The 10626-nt window shown below is 46.4% G+C and overlaps 1 non-coding gene across 1 annotated transcript; it reads left to right on the top strand.

Moving 5' to 3' along the window:
• On the top strand, window positions 2457-2528 carry TRNAS-GGA. Its single transcript has one exon. It is a non-coding gene; the product is annotated as a tRNA-Ser (tRNA).

Genomic DNA, 10626 nt, shown 5'->3' with positions numbered 1-10626 from the left:
GGGCTACTCATTGAGATGGCTTTTCTTGTTTCTGAGCACAGGTTCTAGGCACATGAGGTTTCTGTAGTTGTGATGTGTAGGTTTAGTTGCTCCACGGCATGTAGGATCTTCTTGCACCAGGGATCGAACCCATGTCCCCTGCCTTGGCAGGCAGATTCTTAACCATGGACCACCAGGGTAGTCCATCTCTATGGCCTTCTCAAGGGCAGGGATCCTTGAGCTGAGATCCTGTAAGTAAATCCCCTCATTGGTAACAAGCTGCAGCCCCACCTCCTTTAAACTAGTGCTCTCAATTTCCTGGACACCACGCTATATCCCCTCAATTCATGTTGACCTCCCAAATGGTGTGGTTGCTGCTCTTAGGAGCTCCTGTGCAATAATGGTGCGGTAGGTAGATTTGCCCAACTTAGCAAATAAAAATCCACCATGCCCATTAAATTAGAATTTCAGAAGAGTATTTTTTTTTTTTAGTATATTATGTCCCCAACATTTCGTGAGACACACTTACTAAAATAATTATTTGGTGTTTATTGGAAATTCAGATTTGACGGGGCACCTTGTGTTTTATCTGGCAATTTTTGCGGCCGAGGGCAGACGGCAAAAAGCCCTCCTACTCTGCCTGTTGTCATTCTCTTTGGGTCTTGGGCCGCTGAGTCCCTGCACCACTGGCAGTCTTCTCTTTCCCACTCCCCCTGACATTTTCATATGATATATGAGTTCTTCTTCTTCGAGGTCAGTCCCTTTTGGACAGAAGGCGTCAGTTAAATGCCACGAATAAATAACTAGCCTTGCTTGTCACCCAGATTAGCCCTTGGGAAGGATCTCCTTTTAGCTGAGATACATCAGCAGCACTCACTTAGAGCTCTTTATTTTTTTTACCCTCTGCATGCATCCCTTCATGGGTATTTATCTTTTGCCTCTAAAACACCAGGCGGGGGGGAACAGTGCGGCGTGAGATCCATCAAAATGGCAAACATTCTAGCAATCACACTCCTAGGAATCTGCCCCAAGGAAATAATCAGAGATGTGCACAGAGATTTATGTGCAAGAATGTGCCTCACAGAGCTATTTATAATAGTGAAATATTGGAAAGCCTCTATGTGCCCAACAATGGGAGCATGGTAAATTACGGGACATTCTTGAGTGGAATATTATGTGGCAACTAAAAATCGTGTGTTTGGAAAAATGTTTTATGACACAGCAGTGTGACTAATACAGAGAGCGGGAAGAAAAAGCGAACGTGGCGCTGTGATCCTGATACACCCAGGGAAAAGCCTAGAAGGAAATTCACCAAAATGTTAGGTGCTTGGAAGAGTGTGGGGCCCAGCCTGCAAGACTGCATATGATTCATTTAAGACTTTTTCCCCTTTCTGGTGGTCAGGGCAGAGTGGTTGAAAATCAACATGAGAGGGCGGTTTGGCTCACTGTTACCTATGGGCCATCGCTTGGTGGTTGTTCTTCCGAGCTGGGGTAGGGTGTGGAGCAAGAAGTGGGGTGAGAGCCTTGCCTCTGTTCATCTGTCTTTCACAAATGAGGACACCTTTGTTCCAGTACCCCGGAGCACCCTTCTCTAATCTGCAAGTTAACTGCTAGCTAACAGCCAGATCATGGCAACCCACTCCAGTATTCTTGCCATGGACAGAGGAACCTGGCGGGCTACAGTCCATAGGGTTGTAAAGAGTCGAACATGACTGAAGTGACTTAGCACGCATGCACACACCATCATTTATGATTTCCTGTAACTTTCAGCAGTGGTTCCCCAGCTGTAGAGGACGCCCTGTAGAACTAGGGCTCAATAACCCATAGGTGTGCTCCATGCAATTATCAGTGCATCCAGGAGACTGGTGTGTCATTTTTTTCATACAGGTTAATGCTGTGGCCATCCGTGCAATACAAAACAGATTTGTTTAATAAGTCTTGTGTATGTCATACAGTTATACGTTTCTTTGTTTTCTAATCAAACAACTTAAAAGACATACTTATCAAATGACAGTCAGTGAAACACAGAAATTATTTGTTTCTTAAATTGTAATTGCTGATCATCCTTTTATGTTTCTGGAGTGAAAGTATGGACTTCTTACGTTTTTGGACTTTGAAGTTTTATTTGTTCTATATAAATGAATACGTCACCTTCATACAGCTGGTTTACAAAGAGTTCTTAAAAAGGGGGAGAAATTGTTCTCAATTTGAGTAGTTTGGGGATTTTTGGCCTATAGACCAAAGCTAAACTTCTCAGCATGACCTGGTCTGGACCAGAAATTCTAGCCTCAACCTTTTCACACTCCCTCCTAATTGGACTCTTTCTTGAACACGCGTTTGCCTTCAAATCGTCCCTTCTTTGAATGTCTTTTCCCACATTTTCACCTCTCTGTTTTACTTCAACAACAAATTCAAGTATCATCTCTGAAGACGTCCTGGTGTTTGAATTAAAGATGGCTTCTTGCTTTGCGGGGGCTTCCCTGGTGGCTCAGAGGTTAAAGCGTCTGCCTGGAATGCGGGAGACCCAGGTTCGATCCCTGGGTCGGGAAGATCCCCTGGAGAAGAAATGGCAACCCACTCCAGTACTCTTGCCTGGAGAATCCCATGGAGGGAGGAGCCTGGTAGGCTACAATCCATGGGGTCACAAAGAGTCAGACATGACTGAGCGACTTCACTTTCTTTCTTTCTTGCTTTGTACCTCCAAAGCATCTTGCTCACACCTTATTGAGACATTTGCAATCATTTGTTCATGTCTCCATCTCCCCCATGAATCTCTGAGCAATTTGGGAGGAAGATACATGCTTTATACCTTTAAAAAATTATCCCAGCTTCTTGCACATGAGTGCAGGCAGGTAGGTTTCTTGATTGAGATAATCACCTTGACCCCAGTCCAAACAGAAGTCCTAGCTCAAGGGTTCTGAAGCATTCATTCAACATCTTTTTATTGAGCACCTATTATAGGGTCAGATACTATTGTTGGCAATGGCAATATGGTTGGAATAAGACAGGGGAAAGCTGTCTTCTCCTCTCAGGGGAAGGCTCATTCTAGTGAGATGGATGATGGATGGAGAGTAACATAAACAAAAAACAGAATCTTGGAACAAAAACAGGGTAATGTTATTCACTCAGTCATTCAGCAGATATTTATTGAATACCTACGACACATTAGATGTCCTCATTGCTGGGAATACAAAAGGAAACAAAGCAAAGATTTTGTTTTCAAGGCTTTCTGAGGATGGGAAGGGACCTGTGGGTGGGATGCGGTGTTAGGTGAGAGGGTGGAGAAGGCATTCATCCATCAAGAAGCTGCCAGGAACCTAGATGATGAAGAGGACGGTACTCGAATAAATAGCCATTTTTATAAATAATTAAGAAACTCCTTTTATGCTCTGAGAATGTTCTGGAGTCTGCAGGTCTTCAGCTTCCTGTGTAAGCCTCCAAGCTGGTTCAGGGAGCAGAGTCCTGAAATTCATTTCATGTACCTTCTATGAGTCCATCTGTTTTAAATGGTTATGAATAAAGAAATCGGTTGAGATTCACCCTAAGGGTCTCCTCTCCAGAAACAAAGCAAGATAAAATTTTGGATTATATTTTTTTCATCAAATCTTTCATGCTAATCTTATGGAGCAGGGTGGCCAGGCTCATTACCCACAACTGGCATTATAGTAGATTTGTCTAGAACCCTGAGTCCCCTGACTTACATCTCTGAGTTCACCCAAGACATCTGGAATCAGCCCCTTATGGCATGTTCAGTGCTCACTGGAACTCCTAGTTCCTAAAATCTTGTGGCAGAAGTACTTTTAAATGTTGCTTGTTCTTTCCCTCTGGGGATGGACAGGACTACACCTCAGGCAGATGGAGAGTTGCATTTCTCGTGTAGGGAAAAGGAGACAGTCCTGAGCTCTGGGCTGAGTGTCTCAGTGGGGTGATTTTATGTTAAGTCCTGTCCTTCTCTGGGCCTGGTTTTGTACTTCTGCAAAGGGAACTGGGCTTCCCTGGTGGCTTAGACAGTAAAGAATCCACCTGCAATGCAGGAGACCTGGGTTCGATCCCTGGGTTGGGAAGATCCCCTGGAGAAGGGAATGGCAACTTATTCCAGGATTCTTGCCTGGAGAATTCCACGGACAGAGGAACCTGGCTGGTACCGTCCACGGGGTCGCAAACAGTCAGACACGACTGACTAACACACACACAAAGGGAACTGGTGAGATAAAATGTCATGTCTGACTTACCACGATTATTTAATCATTTGCTTTAAAGAGCTGGGGAAATTGAGTCTCAGTGTCAGGCAGAGGCTCCTCGCCATTTCGGAGAAAATTGCCTTTTCAATAGAGAACAATTCCTCTCTGGTTCCCTGTTCAGCACGCTGGCCACCGCCAGACCGCACTTCGTCCCCAGCAAGCTTTTGTTCAGGGCAGCCTGCAGAGAGGCTGCAACAGGCACACTGGCCTCCGGGCCCCGTTTCTCATTTTCCACCCGGGTGTCATTTAGATGGAAGCTTTTATTACCACTTTTTCTCCTGGGTTCCTTTCTTTTCTATTCTGATACGTCCACAAATACAATTAGAGAGGACAAATGCTAATTTCATGGAGACCTGGAAACTAAATTTTTTTAAAAAAGAGACAGGACCTTAGAGGGAGGACATTCTCTGTTTTCACAGAGGCAGTGAAGCAGAGTCGAGGGGGTGGAAAGAGAGGAGGCTGTGATTCGGGAAGCTGTGCTCCCGGCTCTTGGCATGAAAGAGAAGTCGACTCAAGTGTCCCTGCCTGAAGTGACATACATTTGTATGGGAGGCAGGATCCATTGACTGGAAAATGCGGGGACATGCCAGGGACTAGCTCACGATCTCAAAGGGGTTTTAACACAGGCGCTGATTGCGGCCATGGACACCCAGAGAGCGTTGCCATAGCTCCGTGTCTCCGTTAGGAATCCTGCAATTTGGACGCGTCTGGAGGTGTAGGACTGAGTCTGTCCAGTGGAGGGCACCAGCGGGCTCCATCCGCAGAGCAGCCTTCCTCGAACACTCCCGGCTTCCCTAGGAGGGTTGATAGACAAGGCTGGGCTGCCTTCATCTCTTCAGCCGCCTGAGCCTGGCTTCCATCTGTCCAGGGAGGGCAGGAGCCCTGGATCTAGAATCAGCAACCTTGGGTTTTAGCCTCAGCTCTGAGACCCCCAGCAAGCCAGACATCTTGGCCTTCGTTTTCCTATCTTCCAGATTTGTGATAATTATCTCAGAGGTGCCTTTCAGCTCAAACACCCTGCAGTTCTATGACTCACAGGTATGACTGATGCTCTGAGCAGAAAGGGAGATTAACTTGAAATGTTCTTGAAGCTCCTTCAAGTAGGGGTGATTTGTGGACAACTTCAATTAGAGGAACAAGGAAACTGAATCATGTCCTCCCTACAATCTCTTGAATCAGAACTGTATTAAGTTTTGAAGCTTAGGTCCCTGGAATCTTTTCAGCAAGCCTGTTAAAAGGAAGCAACATGGTTAGGCTTGCAGTAGGGTGAGTCAAGCACCATAACAAATGACCCCCAATAACAAATAACCCCCAAATTTCAGGAGCCTAAACACAATCAAATTTTATTTCTTATTCATGTCACAGTCCAGTGCAATTTGAAGGAGATGAAATGGGCTCAGCTCCACCAAGTCATTCAAGGACTCTAGACTCCTGTCAATTCGGGACTCCATCCCTCCCGTCCTCAAAGTTCAGCCAGGGGGAGGGGGAGAGAGGGTGGGGGGCGGTTTACAGGTCAAGCCAGGAAGTGATGTATATGGGGCATATGTGCTAAGTCACTTCAGTTGTGTCTGACTCTGTGTGATCCTATCGACTGAAGCCTGCCAGGATCTTCTGTCCATGGGATTCTCCAGGCAAGAATACTGGAGTGGGTTGCCATACCCTTCTCCAGGGGATCTTCCTGACCCAGGGATTGAACCCGTGTCTCTTGCATCTCCTGCACTGGCGGGCAGGTTCTTTACTACTAGCGCAAACCTGCGATGCTCTGGATATACATGGTGCCAGCTACGTGGCCCCACCTAAGGGCTCAGGGACTGAGTAACATGGCCCCAAAAGAAGGAGAACAAAGATTTTGGTGAGGACTGATGATCTCTGCCTATCTTGGGGCTGTTTCTGAGAGTGAAGGGGGGTTCTAACTTGTCCCTGACTGTGGAACACACAGTTTGCATGATCAGCAGCGTCTCTGGCACTGTGGGACTGGGTCTTGCCAGAGCTATGTCCTTCTCTGTTTCCTATAAAAGCACTATGTAGGCTGGGCTGGGTTGTCCTCTGAAGTCAGATGTATCATGCAGCTAATCCCAGCCCCATTAATTAACCATGAGAACTTGAATAAGAAACCTGTTCCCAGATTACAGATGAGGCAACTGAGGGTTATAGGAACTGACTAACCCAATTTCAGAGGGTCGTGGTGAGGATTAGATGAAATCAGATATTTAGAGGTGACTGGGACAGAGAGGACACTCGATAAATGGAATCAGAGGTCTCTTTTCACTTCCCTTCTGGGATCATTCTAACACCCTAAGAACCCCATTAGGAACACTGGTCTATGGCTCAGCTCATTAATGAATTTGGGCCACTTCCAGCTCCCTGAAACACTGTAAGATCCTTTCCACCCCTGCTGAAAGGGAGGGTTAATGTTAGCTCTGAGGCTGGCATGTGTTCAATAAGACATAAAATAGAAGCTGAAAACCATAGAGAAGAAGGGGCAGAGATAATTACACTAAAAATCCAGGCTACTTAAGTGACAGCAATTGGATATTAAATTTAGTTTTGAGATGTCTGGTAGCCATGGCCAAAAAGGGGAATTGAATGTATGATACAGATCTCTCTGTCTGATTTTAGAAGGCATGATTCTTTGCAAGGGAATATTAACTGTGTAAGGGATTGATAGACTTAAGGGGTTGCAAAGAGTCGGACACGACTGAATGAGTAACACCACCAGACGTCAAAGACATTGATCAGGTGCCTATCGATAACCATCACTGACCCTTTTTTCTAGGCAATTGGCTCTGAAAAACTGCCTTTGGAGTTTTGAAAGTTTATCTGGGGCAGAATGGAGGTGGTGATCCCCAGGATTTAGTGGCAGGCTGGTGCTTCCCAAAGGCAAAGTAAATAGACACTCCCCTGATGAGAGTTGAAGGGTTAGGACACAGGAGGGGCTTCCCAAGTAGCGCTAGTGGTAAAGAACCCACCTGCCAATGCAGGTTAGAGGTTAGAGACACAGGTTCGATCCCTGGGTTGGGAAGCTCCCCTGGAGGAGGGCATGGCAACCCACTCCAGTATTCCTGTCTGGAGAATCCCCTGGACAGAGGAGCCTGGCGGGCTGCAGTCCATGGCATCGCACAGAGTTGGACACGGTTGAAATGACTTAGCACACACTCAGGCAGGACACAGGTGAGAGGATTCTGTCTTTTACAGGCTGGATTCTAAGAGCCAGGAATCACCCTCCACAGAGTCACAGGGACTGTGAATGTGATGGGGACAGAGTAGAAATGCTGCTGCCGAGTTCTCCCTCGGGCTCCCTTTCCAGTAGCTTCGCTGGGTGATGTGCAAGGATGCGGCTGACCTGTCCAGGGCCGGCCCTGCGCTGTTGTCTTGTGCTGACTATAAATCCTTCTGAAATCATTTTGCATTTGATTTAGAAGCCCATTTGCCTAATTGTAATGATAAAACAATACTACATGCAGATGTCTCACTATTTTTAAAAACCCAATTTGCCTTTAATGAGTGCTTGATGTGGCTGCTGGTGGCAGCAAGCATAGAGGTGCCAAGGCCAGGAGATGGAGCTGCTGAAACAGGATGGCCACTGAGCAAAACTGTCAATTTATTTTCTGTTATAAGAAAAATTTTAGGGGAGAGGATAGAGTTAAAATCTACAGGAAACACTTCCATTCAGGAATCTTTTAAAGCTCGTGCCAACATCAACAACAAGGAGCGCGTTTGGAAAGTGCTTTGCAAACCTCTACAGAGAGCTCCACATGATTGATACGGTGAAGTCAGGGATGTTTACAAGACACCTATACAAAAGAGCTGCTAGTACTGGGTATTTGTTTTTAAGTTCTGCTTATTTACACAGTTGTGCTGGGGCGTTGAGGGGACAGGAATCATTCTCCTCTTTAATAAACAAGGAAACTGAGTCACAGCCACCGGTTGGACTGACTTCATTGCAACTTGGATCCTGTCACATGGCCCTGGCCTGGGTTTTGGAGGTCGACCTCACAGCAAGTTCATGGGGTGACCATTTGACTTGGGACCTTAGGCACAGTCTCTATGTGGACTGCATCTGGCAAGTGGTGGAACTGGCGTGGAAATAAAGCAAGCCAGGACGACTGCTGTGCATCTCTCCTTCCTGCAGAATTTGACCCACGTGGCCACCAGGCCTCTTCCAAGTGACACACATCTGGTCCTGTTTCCTTCCCTTGTCCTGTCCTCAGACCTTCTTCAAAAGGCTGTAAACGCTAGATGCCTTCAGGGCCAGCCCTGCACACTTTACCCTCCCTGGGTTTAGCCCCAGGAGACAACGAGGCAACCAGGAATGTGGAAAGATTTGGCATCAGTAGAGGACTTAGAGTGGAACCTCAGTGCAGCTATTTTTTAAATTGTGCGGCTGTGGGTAGATAAGCCAGGGTTGTTGTTGTTTAGTTACTCAGTTGTGTCTGACTCTTTATGACCCTGTGGACTGTAGCATGCCAGGCTTCCCTGTCCTTCACCATCTCCTAGAATTTGCTCAAACTCATGTCCATTGAGTTGGTGATGTCATCCAACCATCTCATCTTCTGTCATCCCCTTCTCCTCCTACCTTCAATCTTTCTCAGCATCAGGGTCTTTTCCAGTGAGTTGGCCCTTTGCATCAGGTGGCCAAAGTACTGGAGCTTTAGCATCAGTCCTTCCAGTGAATATTCAGGATTTATTTCCTCTCGGATTAACTGGTTTGATTTCCTTGCTGTCCAAGGGACTCTCAAGAGTCTTCTGCAGCACTACAATTCAAAAGCATAAATTCTTCAGCACTCAGCTTTCTTTATGGTCCAACTCTCACACCCATACATGACTACTGGAAAAACTACAGCTTTGACTATATGGACCTTTGTTGGCAAAGTGATGTCTCTGCTTCTTAGTATGCTGTCTAGGTTTGTCATAGCTTTTCTTCCAAGGAGCTAGTGTCTTTTAATTTCCACAGTGATTCTGGAACTTCGTTTGAATGAGTCTCTTCTGAACCCTAACTTGTGAGTATGATCCCCAGCAGCACAATCTGCACCATCTACTTATTTGTTAGAAATACCAGTCTTGGGCCCTACCCCAGACCGACAGAAGGGTAAACTCAGTGGGAGTGGGGTCCAATGGTCTGGGTTCTTAAACCCTTCACGTGCTTCTGGAGCATGCTTACATTTGAGAATTGTTGCTCTGGCTGATGCTACTAGTAACCTTACAAAGAGGTTGTGATGCTATCATTAAACCAGGTCAAGTGAGTGGTTCGATGAGTGACGGTCACGAGAGTCATCATCATGATCAACATCACGTCTTCTCTGGAGAGTCCTTTTAGCTTGAGAGACAGAAGTTTCGTGGCTCAGAACAGCTGCCTGGACCTTGTTCTTTTAGTGGATGCTTAAGACCCGGGGGCATAGACCTGACTTTATACAATCGTATTTTCTTGGCCTTTTTATTCAAGCTCTGGAGCAGTGGGAAGAGTTCCACAACAGAGAAGATGGTGAGTTCTACAGGGACTGTTTGAGCAGCATGTTGACCCCTATGTACCACTGCCTCCCCCGTGATGAAGGTCACGTTCCAGAGAGGAAGGACTTTATCTGGAGGTGGCATGAAGACTTTCGGTCCCTGGATTCCAGAAGGGACTTTTGTTTGTTATCTTTTGTTTTCCCCACCCCTAGTCTTATTATTATTTTTCTGTGGTTCATTAACTTCCAATAGGGTTAGCAGAACTCCTAAAGAGGTCATCTTACTCCAGAATAATCCCACGCAAAACTAATGCAAAACAGTTATAAAACCTTTGTAAATAGTTCACATTTAAATCATCTTTCCTACCCCAACTACCTTCATTTTGCTTCTCGAAACATCCCTTGGAATTAGACAGGATGGGGATGATTGTCGATATTTTAGAGACGTGGGGCCTGAAGCAGAGAGGGACTGAGGACTTACGTGGTCACGTGGTGGCCCCTGAGTCAGGAACCCGGCCTCTGGCTCTCACTGCTGATTCGGGGAATGTTTTCTTACAAAAGTATTTTTAAGATTTATTTATGTATTATTTATGTGGCTGTACAAGGTCTTAGTTGTGGCGCTCGAGATCTTCAGACTTAGTTGCTGCATGTATGTGGGATCTAGTTCACTGACCAGGGATTGAACCCCGCATTGGGAGGCCCCCGGGGAAGTCCCTGGGTGGGGAATTCTGAGGGCCCTACTCCCAGAGGCTCTGGTGGACATGGGGAAACAAACAATGCTTGTTTATCACGCAAGGGAGCAGAACCCGAGGTTTAGCACTTTGTGTAGGAGAGCCCCCTGACCTCCTCAGTCCCCTGGGAGCGGAGAGGAGATGGGGAGTGGGGAGCAGAGAATTCGCAAGTCTGAAGGGAAGAAGATGCCAAGGAGTCGCTCAGCAGTCTTTGCACAGAAGGTCTGA

The sequence above is a fragment of the Capra hircus genome, chromosome 4 (genome assembly GCF_001704415.2).
Source record: "Capra hircus breed San Clemente chromosome 4, ASM170441v1, whole genome shotgun sequence".
In the NCBI taxonomy this organism is placed as follows: Eukaryota; Metazoa; Chordata; class Mammalia; order Artiodactyla; family Bovidae; genus Capra; species Capra hircus.
The sequence above is the reverse complement of the archived record's forward strand: the minus strand, read 5'-3'. Positions and strand labels throughout refer to the sequence as shown.